Below are 12,023 nucleotides of genomic sequence, written 5' to 3' on the forward strand. Positions count from 1 at the left end.
TTTGCACTAAAAGCACAAGTATGATCTCATTTGAAAGCTGACACCTGGTAGTTTATTGTAAATGTAGAATTAATTATTGTCATAATGAAAAAACATTTTTTAAATAGCTTCAAAGTTTTGTAAAGTTATTAGAAATTTATTTGTATTAAACATATTCATGAAAATAAAATTGAAGTGGGCCCTGTAGCAATCTAGAAATGCACTGCAGCTAAAGCCATATGTGTGACCATGTTATATTTAAAATCTGAAAATGATAAGTCTAAAACTCTGTATTTAGTTAAATGTTTTTCAAGATCATGTCAAATTACTTTATTTTGGGCCTAGCTAGCATGTTAGCTTAGCACACCATCAATACACGACCATTTATGAGATTAAAACCATGTTTGTGCTACAAACGTACTTTATATCGCAATTCGAGTGTTTTAAATAATCTTCTGTGATCTAATTTGGCTTCAGATAAAAAAAAAATCAGACAGAAAATATATTTATAAAATTATGTACAATGATAAAGTCTATATCGATTAGCATTACATTATAAATATTATCTATTATTATAAAAATACCTGGCATTGCTTGAAGAACACAGGCAAATCAAATATCATTGCAATAATTTTTTATTGTCTTCAAAACGTCTGTATCTGCATATTACAGCGATCTCTGTGTTAGCTTTGAGTGTAGCTGCTATCAGTGACGTCCTTGAAGGTCATATGATTATGGCTCTTCTTCATGTTCCATATATGGAGTATTTTTGTGCATATAGCGCCCTCAGGCTATTGGTATGAATTGAAAACACAGCACATCTCAGTAAGAAGCGCTCATAATGATTACATCGACGCATTTGGGTATAAATTCAATAAATATTATTCCTGTCTATAGAAATATGATGTGAATCTATGAGAATATATCAATATTTCTCCAAGTCTGCACATTTTTGAGCTAAAAGCCCTGAGGGACGTTGTTTTGTATAGCACTGTCATGACAACAGCACAGAGTTTTTTTTTCTGAATGGACCAGCTGACGCTCATAATTCATATTAAAGGGATCGATGCATTTTTTCATTTCATAACTCCTGACACAAATTAAGACATAACTGTCACTATAAGTTTCTCAGAATACAATAGTGGTCAAATACTGAAACTTGAGTCTTATATCTTTTTAATGATGTATAGTTTGTCAAAGTATAACATTTAATCTGATAGTAACTTTGAACTAAATAAATAAATAAAAACTCTTCAGTGCGCCGACGCACTGGTGAGGGTTAACAGGTTAAAACAATTTTGCCTCTTGAAAGTTTCTTACACCTTTGATGCTGTTTTTATTAATCTCTGAAAATTGCTTTTACATAACGTTACGTGAAAACAATGTAGAAATGCGAACGCAAAAAAAATACAATAAATAATAACTTAAATATTGGCTTACCGTATCACTCAGTTGAACAATTCTCCATCTTCTCAAACTCTAAATCCCACTTATCGTCATGCGCAGATTATTCAATGACAAATTCTTCCATCCGTCCTCAGGTAGCTGCTACCTTTAACGTCGTCCATTTTCTGCTGCGTCACAGGAAACTAATGTTTGAAACAAGAACCGAACCGAACCTCAAAAAAGCTTTAAAATTGCTCACAGATTCGCAGACATTGTTTATCAGGAATGATTATTTGTTCAGTTGAATCCCGCTGACAAAACAAGTTTGCCTGTTGTAGCTGCCTAACGTTACTGTCTGCTCGCATGACGCGTCACATTTGAACTGAATTGAGCGCGAAAGAAATCAATCCCACAATGCAATGCCTTTTCAGTCAGTATGATGGTATGATCCTATATAACGAATTTATCAGGACGAAAACAGAAATGTGCTGTATATTTACAGCTGTTCTGTAAAAGATACAGCTTAATACTGTATTATGGAAATACAGTACAATTCTGTAAGAAATTCATTGTAAATTTACAGTAAAGGGTTACAGTGTATGTTTACATACATTTATTAAATATGTAGAAAACAAATATGTATGTCACATATTTATAATTAATGTTGTCCATATATGCGAGAAACCAATACTATACTGTAATATATGCAGATATATGGTATCATATATGGATGAACTCAAATATTTTCTTCACATGTTTGGACACATACATGTTCATATATGTTGCAGTCATATATTGTGTTCTCAGATAAGTCAAATATATGTATAGATATATGTTGCAGTCATATATTGTGTTCTCAGATAAGTCAAATATATGTATAGATATATGTCATGCTATTTAAAATATAAGTACATATATGGCCATATATTAAATTTTTGTATGGGAGATCTGCTATTTCATACCTGTTTACACCTGGGCAAGACCCTACATGCCAATGTGAGACATGGTCAATCAAGTTCTCTGCTTTTAGCAGCCCTCCCTCCCCCACACATACAAACAAGCCACCAGCAACCATTCACACCCCCCCCCCCCCCCCCATCCCCCCCCCTCAACCCCCCTGCAGATTGCTCAGGTAATGACCACATTTACACATGAATTGATGCTAATGATAGCCAAAAGACTGCCCAGTTAGCATCCACTTGGCTAAAGGAGGGTTAAAAAACTCTGGGACTTCTAGTGATAAGCAACGTATTAAACTGCAAATTAACATTTATATTCCTTATAATAAAAACGAAAGACCTATGTTACAGACAAATGAAAGACAACATTTCGTTGATTAGTTTTGGATAGATTACACATTTTTACTGTAAAATATCTGCCACCTCAAATAAGCTTTTGTTTGCCAATTTTTGCTAATATGTTAAATATAGTATGTTTTGTCAATGTAGGCTATATTCGAAGTAATGAATCCTTAACTTTGAAATATGTATGATAAAATGTATACTTTAGTTTTTACAAAGAAAGATTACACTTCAATTGTTGTAATTGTAACCTTTTTAATAAAAAAAAAATATTTACAAGGTAGATGTAAACAAATTTTAAAAGGTAAATATAAGCCTTTTCTTTAAATATTTTTTATTGTGTTTTATTACTGACAAATTTGGGGAGAGGATACATATTCCAAAACTGAAAATACAGTATGAGAATTAACTGCACAATTACTAGACATGTTTTCCTGGATATTATACAATTTGCAAGCACAATTTGTGAAAAAAATAATAATTGACATGCTTCCAACTGTGAACCAATTTGGTAGAATATATATATATATATATATATATATATATATATATATATATTGCTCTTGCATTCTTTCTTGTGGCTATAGGTGAAATGAATCTATTTCTTTCACACCTGAAATGAATGGCTCATTAAGTATGCGGGCCCCATTGTCTCCTCAGGTGTGAACCACTACATATGCATGATGCTGTTGAATCGTTGACGCCCCTTGCGCATATTGCCTTTACAAACAAAAAGTGTTTTACAAGATTTAAATCAATGTATTGTGTTATGTAAATGATTAGGTAGGATGATTTTCACATCATTTTGAAGAAAAAACTCTAGGCAACGACATCCATTAGTCAAAAGTCTTATTGACACATATTTAGTATGTGTTTTGTGGCCTTATTTCAGAAACTTTAGTTTTTAGTTTTTTCAATAACCATGCATAAACATTATTCTCTCAAAAATACAAACATGTACATGCATGTTGCTCACATATTATGGTAGCCCTGTTTGTGCTAAATAGAGTGTAATTATACCTTTGCCATTAATATGTTTATAAGCAACTGAAAAAAGCACAAATGTCAGGGCATGTCAGAACATTTCAAGGACCCCAAAAACCCCTCAGACCCCAGAGGGTTAAGAAGAAGGGGGTCTGTTTAGTATATCTGTCGTGGGGGTCCAGCAACTTCTGCTGTTATCTTGATCGAGCATCAAGCTGTGCCATCTCTGGACCAATCAGTCTTTCCAAACGTTCTTGCTTTAGTTGGGCTCATCTCTTTGAAGCTTGCATGGCCATAAAGTTCTTAGCTGGGGGTTTTCGTTGGTTAGCGGAGACTGGCTGGAACCTGATTTTATGGCCCTGGACTGGTGATTTGGGGTCTGGAATGTTGAGTTCTGTGTGGAATTATGTTTGAACAAATCACCTGGAAGATTAATTTGTGTTTGTTTCGCCCTCAAATCCTACAGGCCTTAAAAGCTACTAGATCTGCTTATTTTTCAACCATAAAATGTTAGTATATCACTTGTTAATCATTTATGAATGTTTTGTAAATGATTAGTTCATCATTAACTAACCACTTATAAATGACTACAACTGAACGTTATTATAAAGTGTTACCAACTTTTAAGCTGGCTATGATTAAACCGCTTGTTAAAAAAACACATATTGATCCTACAGAATTATCCAATTACAGAATCTACCTTTTCTTTCAGTGATACTAGAAAAGGCAGCATCCTCACAACTATGTTCCTTTTTAGAAAGAAATGGTATCTGTGAGGATTTTCAGTCAGGTACCATAGTACTGAGACAGCTCTCATTAGAGTCACAAATGATTTGCTCTTATCATCTGATCGTGGTTGTATCTCTCTATTAGTGTTACTCGATCTTAGTGCTGCATTTGATACTATCGACCTCAACATTCTTTTAAATAGACTCGAAAATTATGTTGGCATTAGTGGAATTGCATTAGCATGGTTTAAATCATACTTATCTGACCTGTAGCAGTTTGTAGCAGTAAATGAAGAGATGTCTTATCGATCAAAAGTTCAGTATGGCGTACCACAAGGCTCTGTACTAGGACCGTTGCTGTTCACCCTGTACATGCTACCCTTAGGAGATATCATTAGGATCCATCCATTCTGTTCAGTCAGTCTTTGTCCGATCTCCGTTGTATTACGTGTGTGTGTATAACCTTCTGCCTGTCTGTTCCTGTTTGGATTAAATTGTTAGTAAAAGTTTGAATTAGAACTTTTGATTCTCCCTCGTCTTCTTCTGCCCACACCACACCGTGACAGATCCACATAACATTTCTAGTACACATACTGTACCACTCTATACTGTAAGTCCACATAACATTTCTAGTACACTAAACATTACTGTACCACTATACCTGTATATGTTCAACTGAAACTTAACTTTTAACCTTTAAGCTTAACCCTCTGGGGTTGGCAAACGCGCCGGCACAATAGACTTAAATTACTCAGTCATTTATGGTCATACAGAAAAAAGAAATATGAAAAAAGAATCTGTGAGATGTCTACTTTTGTATGTGTCCACTTACAATCAAAACAAAACATTATGCTTTTGTAAAATAAAGAAAATAAACAGGGTGTGGTTTCTGCCTCTACGTCTCTGTGAACTTTTTTTTCTTGAGCACGTCTATAAACTGAAACAAAACTCTTCACTTTTCACACATTTATGAGCAATATATCTTTATTAACATTTAAGTGTGTACTTTTAAATGATCTGATTCAAAATTAAAACAAATATTCTCTGTTTAAGTCATTTGTATAAAACCAACAAGATGTCCAGTTTCCTTTTCAAGGGAACTCTCCGCTGCATCGATTGATGCTAAGGGAACGCTTTGCGTGATGATGTCTTGAAGCACATGTAAAATCAGTCCAAAGGTGTGGCAGAACGTCAGAGGCAGCTGACGTCACGAACCAGGAAACTATAAAGCCTGCCCAAACAAAGCAGCGCTAGCTTCTGTGTCTTCACAAGCGCTCTATGTGAAACTGTTTTGTCTATTTGGTGTTGTCTGTATCTATATATTATCAGTATGGCGAGCAAGCAGCATTTCAGAATGTGTGTGCACCCCTGCCTGCGATATTTAACGGGTGGGGACACACGTTTTGTGTGCCGTTTGTTTGGGTGAGGAGCATGCACGGTCAGCGCTCGAGGGCACTGTGAAGTGCTTATATTGTGGACACTCCGATCCCGCCTAGCGTTCTTTAGCGAGGACGCTTAGGCTCGCTTCCCCCGAGGCTCAGGTCCCGCTTCTGCCGAGGCACAGTGAAGGCTTCAGTCTTGGGGTTCGCAAATGGATTTGTCAGAGGGGTTTGAGACGGGCCCAGCCTTATCTCTGCCTTCATCTGACAGATCCAGTGCTCTCTCGGGTTTTGGAAGCACGCGTTGCGGTTACTTCCGCCCCGATTGAGGCACAGACACTAGAGCTATCTAGTTCAGAGGAATTAGATGTTGTTAGTGTCGAAGCAGGAGATACTAGGGATTTGCCATTTCAGTCTCATGCTTTTGAGGAGCTCGTTGAGGTTGTAACGAGAACGGTTGAAAGATTACACATCGACTGGCCGGCAGATAAGCAGGACGTTCGGGCTAAAAGTAAACTGGACGAACGCTTCCTCCCCTCCCGTTCACAAACTCTACGCCGCGGCCTTCCGTTTTTCCCCGATCTGTTGAGATCACACCGAGGTGTCGAGAATATTGAGTTTACAGTGCACAAACATCTCACTACTCATCCATTTCAAATTATAAAGAGCACTATTATGGGGAGATGCCAAAGGTGGAAGAGCCTGCTATCTCTCCCCTGAATCAGCAGGTTCAGGGCGACGAATTGACTGCTCAACAACAACTAACTCCAGAAACCAGTCTCGAGAGGCTGGTACCTCTAGTAGAATTTTTGACAGCGTGGAAGCTACTGCCAAATATTTCTCGTTGGGTCCTGCAGACCATAGAAAAGGGTTATCAAATACAGTTCGGGTCTCGCCCGCCCAGGTTTATGGGGGTCCTATCCACCGTGGTAGACCCCGAACTGAGAACTCTTCTGGAGAAAGGGGCCATAGAACATGTACCTCCCTCCAGCAGGGACACCGGGTTTTACAGTTAGTATTTCATCGTTCCAAAGAAGGATGGGGGGTTGCGTCCCATTTTGGATTTGAGAGTTCTGAATGAGTCAGTCATGCCGCAGATCAGATCCGAGGATTGGTTTGTCACGATAGATCTCAAGGACGCATACTTACACATTTCCATCCTTCCATATGACAGGAAGTTCCGGAGGTTTGCTTTCGGGGGTGTGAGGGACCAAGCAGTCAACGGCAAAGAATGCAGGATTTTCCAAACAAAGAAAATTATTTATTAAATGCCAAACAAAGTTACAAATTAAATTACTGGTCTGGGCCCATAAAGAGGGTCAACTGAAAAGAAACAAACTTAGCAGTAATCACACTAACTAGACAAACCAAACAAAACAAAAAAACATGACCTCCCAAATGACACACATGGGGAACTTATATACCCAAAGGACTAGTCCATTACACATACATAGGGAATAACACAAACATCTCTTAACACAATTAAAAAAAATAAAGTAATTAATTTCAGAAATATCAAGAAATGGGTCATACAATAATTTACCCAAAGAATTATAGTCAACAAAATATACATAGAATTATAATAAACAAACAAACAAACAAACAAACATACATTCACACATACAATTAATCCATGCAAACCTCAGCTCTTCCCACGTAAGCCACTTCAACTCAAAAGAAATAAGCATTAAAAACATACCAATAATAACTAGAAAGTGTGCACCCAAACTAGTAATTTATGGCAGAAAACAAACTGAAAATAAAACAGTGAAAATTAGCCAAATCTGTATCTGTCATTATTATGAAATATATATATAGTGTGATTTGTAACCAAGGTATCTGCAACAAATGTTTAATCATGAGATACAAAAAATAACCCAATATAATGTGTAAACAACCCAGAAAGAAGGATGCATGTATGCATGGGTTCTCAGTTACCGTCCTTTTGTGTGGCCACGTCATCGGCCATCACAGGGGGCAAAGCATATGTAACCCAGGTGTTTTTGCCTTATTCTCCTTATTCGCGGCTCCCCTCTGTGTTCGCGTCGTCGCGAGACTTCGTGAAGTATCGCGACACTTGACAGTTGCGTCACTTTCCTTTAAATATGGCCGCGCGCTGTTGTTTGGTGTGTGTGTGCAGGAGTCGGTTCATTGAGCTGCTGCAGGTAGGCGTTTAGCCCTGTAAACTATTCTATTAATAAAACGTTGGTTATAAGTTGGTTTAACTATTATGCCTTTTAGATTGCCTCTACCTTTCAATTGACTGCTGTTGAGTGACTTAATGATACGGGAGCTGGTGAGTTGTTATTGTTTGTTATACGGTGCTAATAGTGTATTGTATGTGTATATGGATCTGTTAGCCGGTGCTGGCGCTGGCTGTACTTTAATCATACTGAGTCTGACTATGTATGTATATGTATATTATATATAGTGCCTATTTAAATGAGCAATGCATTAATAATTAACCTTAATCTTAATATTGTTGTTAAATTATGTTGTCAACTATTCTTTGATTCTGAAATGTATTTTGAAGCTATTATTGATATTGTCTATTTATAAGAGTACTCTTGCTGACTGTTAAATTATTTATATTGCTAAATGCAGTATTTATACTGAATCATGTACATGATAAACGAATTAACTGAGATTGATTATGATAATATGATGACTTTATGATATTATGATTATGGTGATATAGTTGTGATGCTTGGAACCAGAGTGATGTATTAATTGGTCCTGTTTTGTACAGGCCAGGTTCTGTGCATGTTGTGGTTTAATTCTTTCTTTTCAGGTAAATGACTTCAGAGATTTTTGACACCAGAAATATTAGACTTTATTAACAAACAAAGCCGAGAGACCCTCTGCAGAAAGAGCCCCTCCCGCAGAAAGACCCCTCCAGAAAGATTGTCCAGCAAACGTATATACCTTCTCCTTCTCCCAAATATGGTAATACATTCTATAGGTATTTTGAGAAATAGTTTGTACCATGTGACATTACTGAAATAGAATTCTCTGCTGTAACCACACAGCTCTTAGGTTCCAAAGTCACCCAAAGACATACACAGACAGAAAGGAAATAATAGTGTACAAAAAACAGTTAAATTACTTATTTTCTAAATAATAAAATCTTCAACATTCCCTCCTCTGGGGCTTATCTAAGCCCCACATTCACTATCGTTTTCCAGAGTGTAGTTTCAAAATCCAGTCCCCTCCGTTATACTACCTTAGTGACTAAATTAAATCACTCATTCTTATTTTCAATGACTGAAATTATGCCACCACACTCCTGGAGGAGCAATCGAGCCAAACATCTTTCTCCATACATTTTTCTTTCTTTCAGTTGTTTTTCTTTCTTTCAATGGAGAAAGTAAAAGACTCGAATCCTCCCTAATCAAACATCAAACATTGTTACAAGCGTGTTGATGAAATTGGTTCAGCATTGTCTGTTATTGTCACAGTTATGTATAATATGTCAAACATAAAAATCCCTTATGCAATTAAAAGTTCTTCTTGCAATGTAGATATCCTCTTCGACACATACACCCAGGATCTGGCTTATTCATTATCTTCTTCATCCTCAATAATATATGATTTAGTTGCCCTCTCCATTATCTTCTTAATATGGAAAGTACACAACAGAATAATAACCCCCTTTCAATATTACAACTCCAAAAAACATTCCTAATTCTTTAAATCAAGTTTTCCTTAACTTTTTGACTCAATCGTATTTGCTCATTTTTCTCCAAACATAAGTCATTCTACTTTTTTCATGTAATTGTTTTCATTATAATAAAGACAAATCATTATAATAAATCTCTGCTGATTATAGTAGAATAATTGATTTAGTTTGCTTTTTAATTTTGCATAATCCAAATGAATTTTGATTTAAAATAGGGCTGGGGAAAAATTACTTCCTCTCATTTTTATTCGCTTCTTATTTTTATGAAGGAATATCAATTCTTAAATTTGAAGAATCAATCTTTTAGTCAGTCATTTTTAGTTGATTAAACAAACATAACATTGTAGTGCACCTTCTATCCATTAAATCGCAATATGCTTCGTTATAACGTTTTACATTTCAAATTCTGTCTACTTTATTACCAAATTTAAACAATAAATAAAATGTTAAATCTCACGTGTTGCAGCTTCTTCTCATTATAGCTCCTCAGTTCAAGCATACCTTAACTGAATACTTTTTCTTCCTTTCTACTAATTTCTAAATGAACTATCATGAATAAACTTAATTATGTCACATGTAATCACTCAAACTAAGAAAGCTTTAAGAGCAATGTTACATTTACTTCATAAAAGTCATTCAATAAACTCATTAGACAATTAGAAAAAATAACTCTCAAAAATAACTTTTTATACTATCTTACATATTCATTGTACGTACATTTCTTTTTCTGTATATCTAATTTTAATCTTAATCATTTCAAACATAAAGCATTATAACTTAAAACTTCCTTTCTATAATTTAAGTTTCTGCACACAAATAATTTTAATCTTCAATTTCTCTGGAATGACTGCTGTCCCATTATCTAAACTTATTTCTGATAGAATTTCAAATCTAAGGAATACTTCTCTGGGAATATTTAATTACTTCTCCTGACCCTCCTCTGCTGATTTCATTGCCTTTACCTTTCTCTATCTTGCTCATATAATCCATTACCAGGTGTTTTATTAGCCCTTCTGGTACTGATATATGGCCTATTTGTGTCACTGTTCCTTTTTTACCTTTATTTTTGGCACAAATTTCATATGTGTACAGTCAGAAATGCCTTTTATTTAATTTTCCTTTAATTCTTAATTTAGCCTTTTAATTCTTTCCTTATTCTTAATCCCTCCTTACTCCCCCCTTGCGCACTTTGGTGAAAACCATGCGCATCTGGATTGAGAATATTCAAAAGTATGTTTTTGTGCAATAACCTGTCATTCTTACCCCCCTCTGGTACCATATAAATTGTTCATAATGCCTGTTTGTTATTGAATTTGAACAACTTACAACTGAGGTGGTCGTTCTATTAGCACCATTTAAAATACATTAAATTAGTCAATAGCATATTGAATCAAATCATAATCTTATAACTTAAATTGAAATCAAATATTTGTTAATAGCCAGTGTTAGTCTTTTCTTTAATTTTCAACTGTAGCTTTAAATTAATTACTTATACTCCTGTATTGACAAATTACATTGGAGTAGGCCTACCATTTATGATCTTTTTTTTTAAATGTCATTTAGTTCTAGTTGTATTTTCCTTCATGACTTGTCTTAATTCTCACTATGCTATGACAATTACTTGAATTAGTCGCTTATTCATTATTTTGTTTCTTTTTAAATAATTTATAATTTCTTTTCTACGTTGTTTTTGATATATTCTTTAATTCAATATTTTTCCTTCTGGTGGGGTTATTATTAAGTTGCTACTAGTATATTCAAGGGCTTTAACATTACCTTAAAATAAAGTTTGGTTGATGTTGACTTTGAAGTTGTACTCATCTCTGTTGATTCTCTCTTCTTTGCACAACTTTTTGTGAGCTTTACACATTCTGCAAATTTTCATTTAAAGTTTTTCTTGTCGTTTGTCTTCTTTTTGCATTCATGTTGATCATTCAGTTTCACCAGGGTGACTCTTTACGAGCCGTTGCATGGGCTTTCCCTCGACGGCGAGGGAGGCTGTTACTAGCACAAGCCCTTGATCCCTCACTTCCTGTTGTGGAGAGTAGAGGCTTGTTGGTGTATTTTAAGTTGAGAGGCATGGACTCAAATGTCAGTTTGTTGATCAATGCACTTCTGAGATGACAAAGCAGTCACTGGTTCTTTTTGTTTGAATCGTCTTAGTAACCTTCCTGGAACTGAACTGTTCTCATCTGTGAATGAAACCTTCATTATTTCTGTTAGTTCAGTTAGTGACAACAACATATTAAATCATCTGCTCATCTGCTCCATTGTCCTTCTTGCTGTCACTTGTAAAATGATCATGTGGGCTGAGTGGTGTTCTGTCCCCTTTTGGGGGTCTTAACCCCTATATTACTTTTTACAATTAGTCAATTCAGCTCAGTTATCTAATTGTTTTGAGTCCCACTGTTAGCACACTATTTATCAGGCATCTTAGACAACACTCAACCCACTTTACTAAAAGACAATATTTCATACTTTTGACAAAACGTCAGCTCCTTCATGATATGCTGAAAAGAAAATCAGATGTGTTATGCTCCTTCATATTCTGAAAGGAAAGTCAGATGTGTTAGGCGCTGCGCAAATG

The 12,023-nt window shown here is 35.5% G+C and overlaps 1 long non-coding RNA gene across 1 annotated transcript in view; it reads left to right on the plus strand.

Moving 5' to 3' along the window:
* Positions 1 to 1,053: 1,053 nt before the first annotated feature.
* The window catches only part of LOC309508684, a 93,441-nt gene continuing 82,471 nt past the window's right edge, over positions 1,054 to 12,023 (plus strand). The window contains exon 1 of the long non-coding RNA XR_014209673.1: positions 1,054 to 1,178. This is a non-coding gene — a long non-coding RNA (uncharacterized lncRNA). The remainder of the gene's footprint in view (positions 1,179 to 12,023) is intronic.

Source organism: Leuciscus leuciscus, assembly GCF_965113295.1.
Source record: "Leuciscus leuciscus genome assembly, chromosome: 10".
NCBI classification, from domain to species: domain Eukaryota; kingdom Metazoa; phylum Chordata; class Actinopteri; order Cypriniformes; family Leuciscidae; genus Leuciscus; species Leuciscus leuciscus.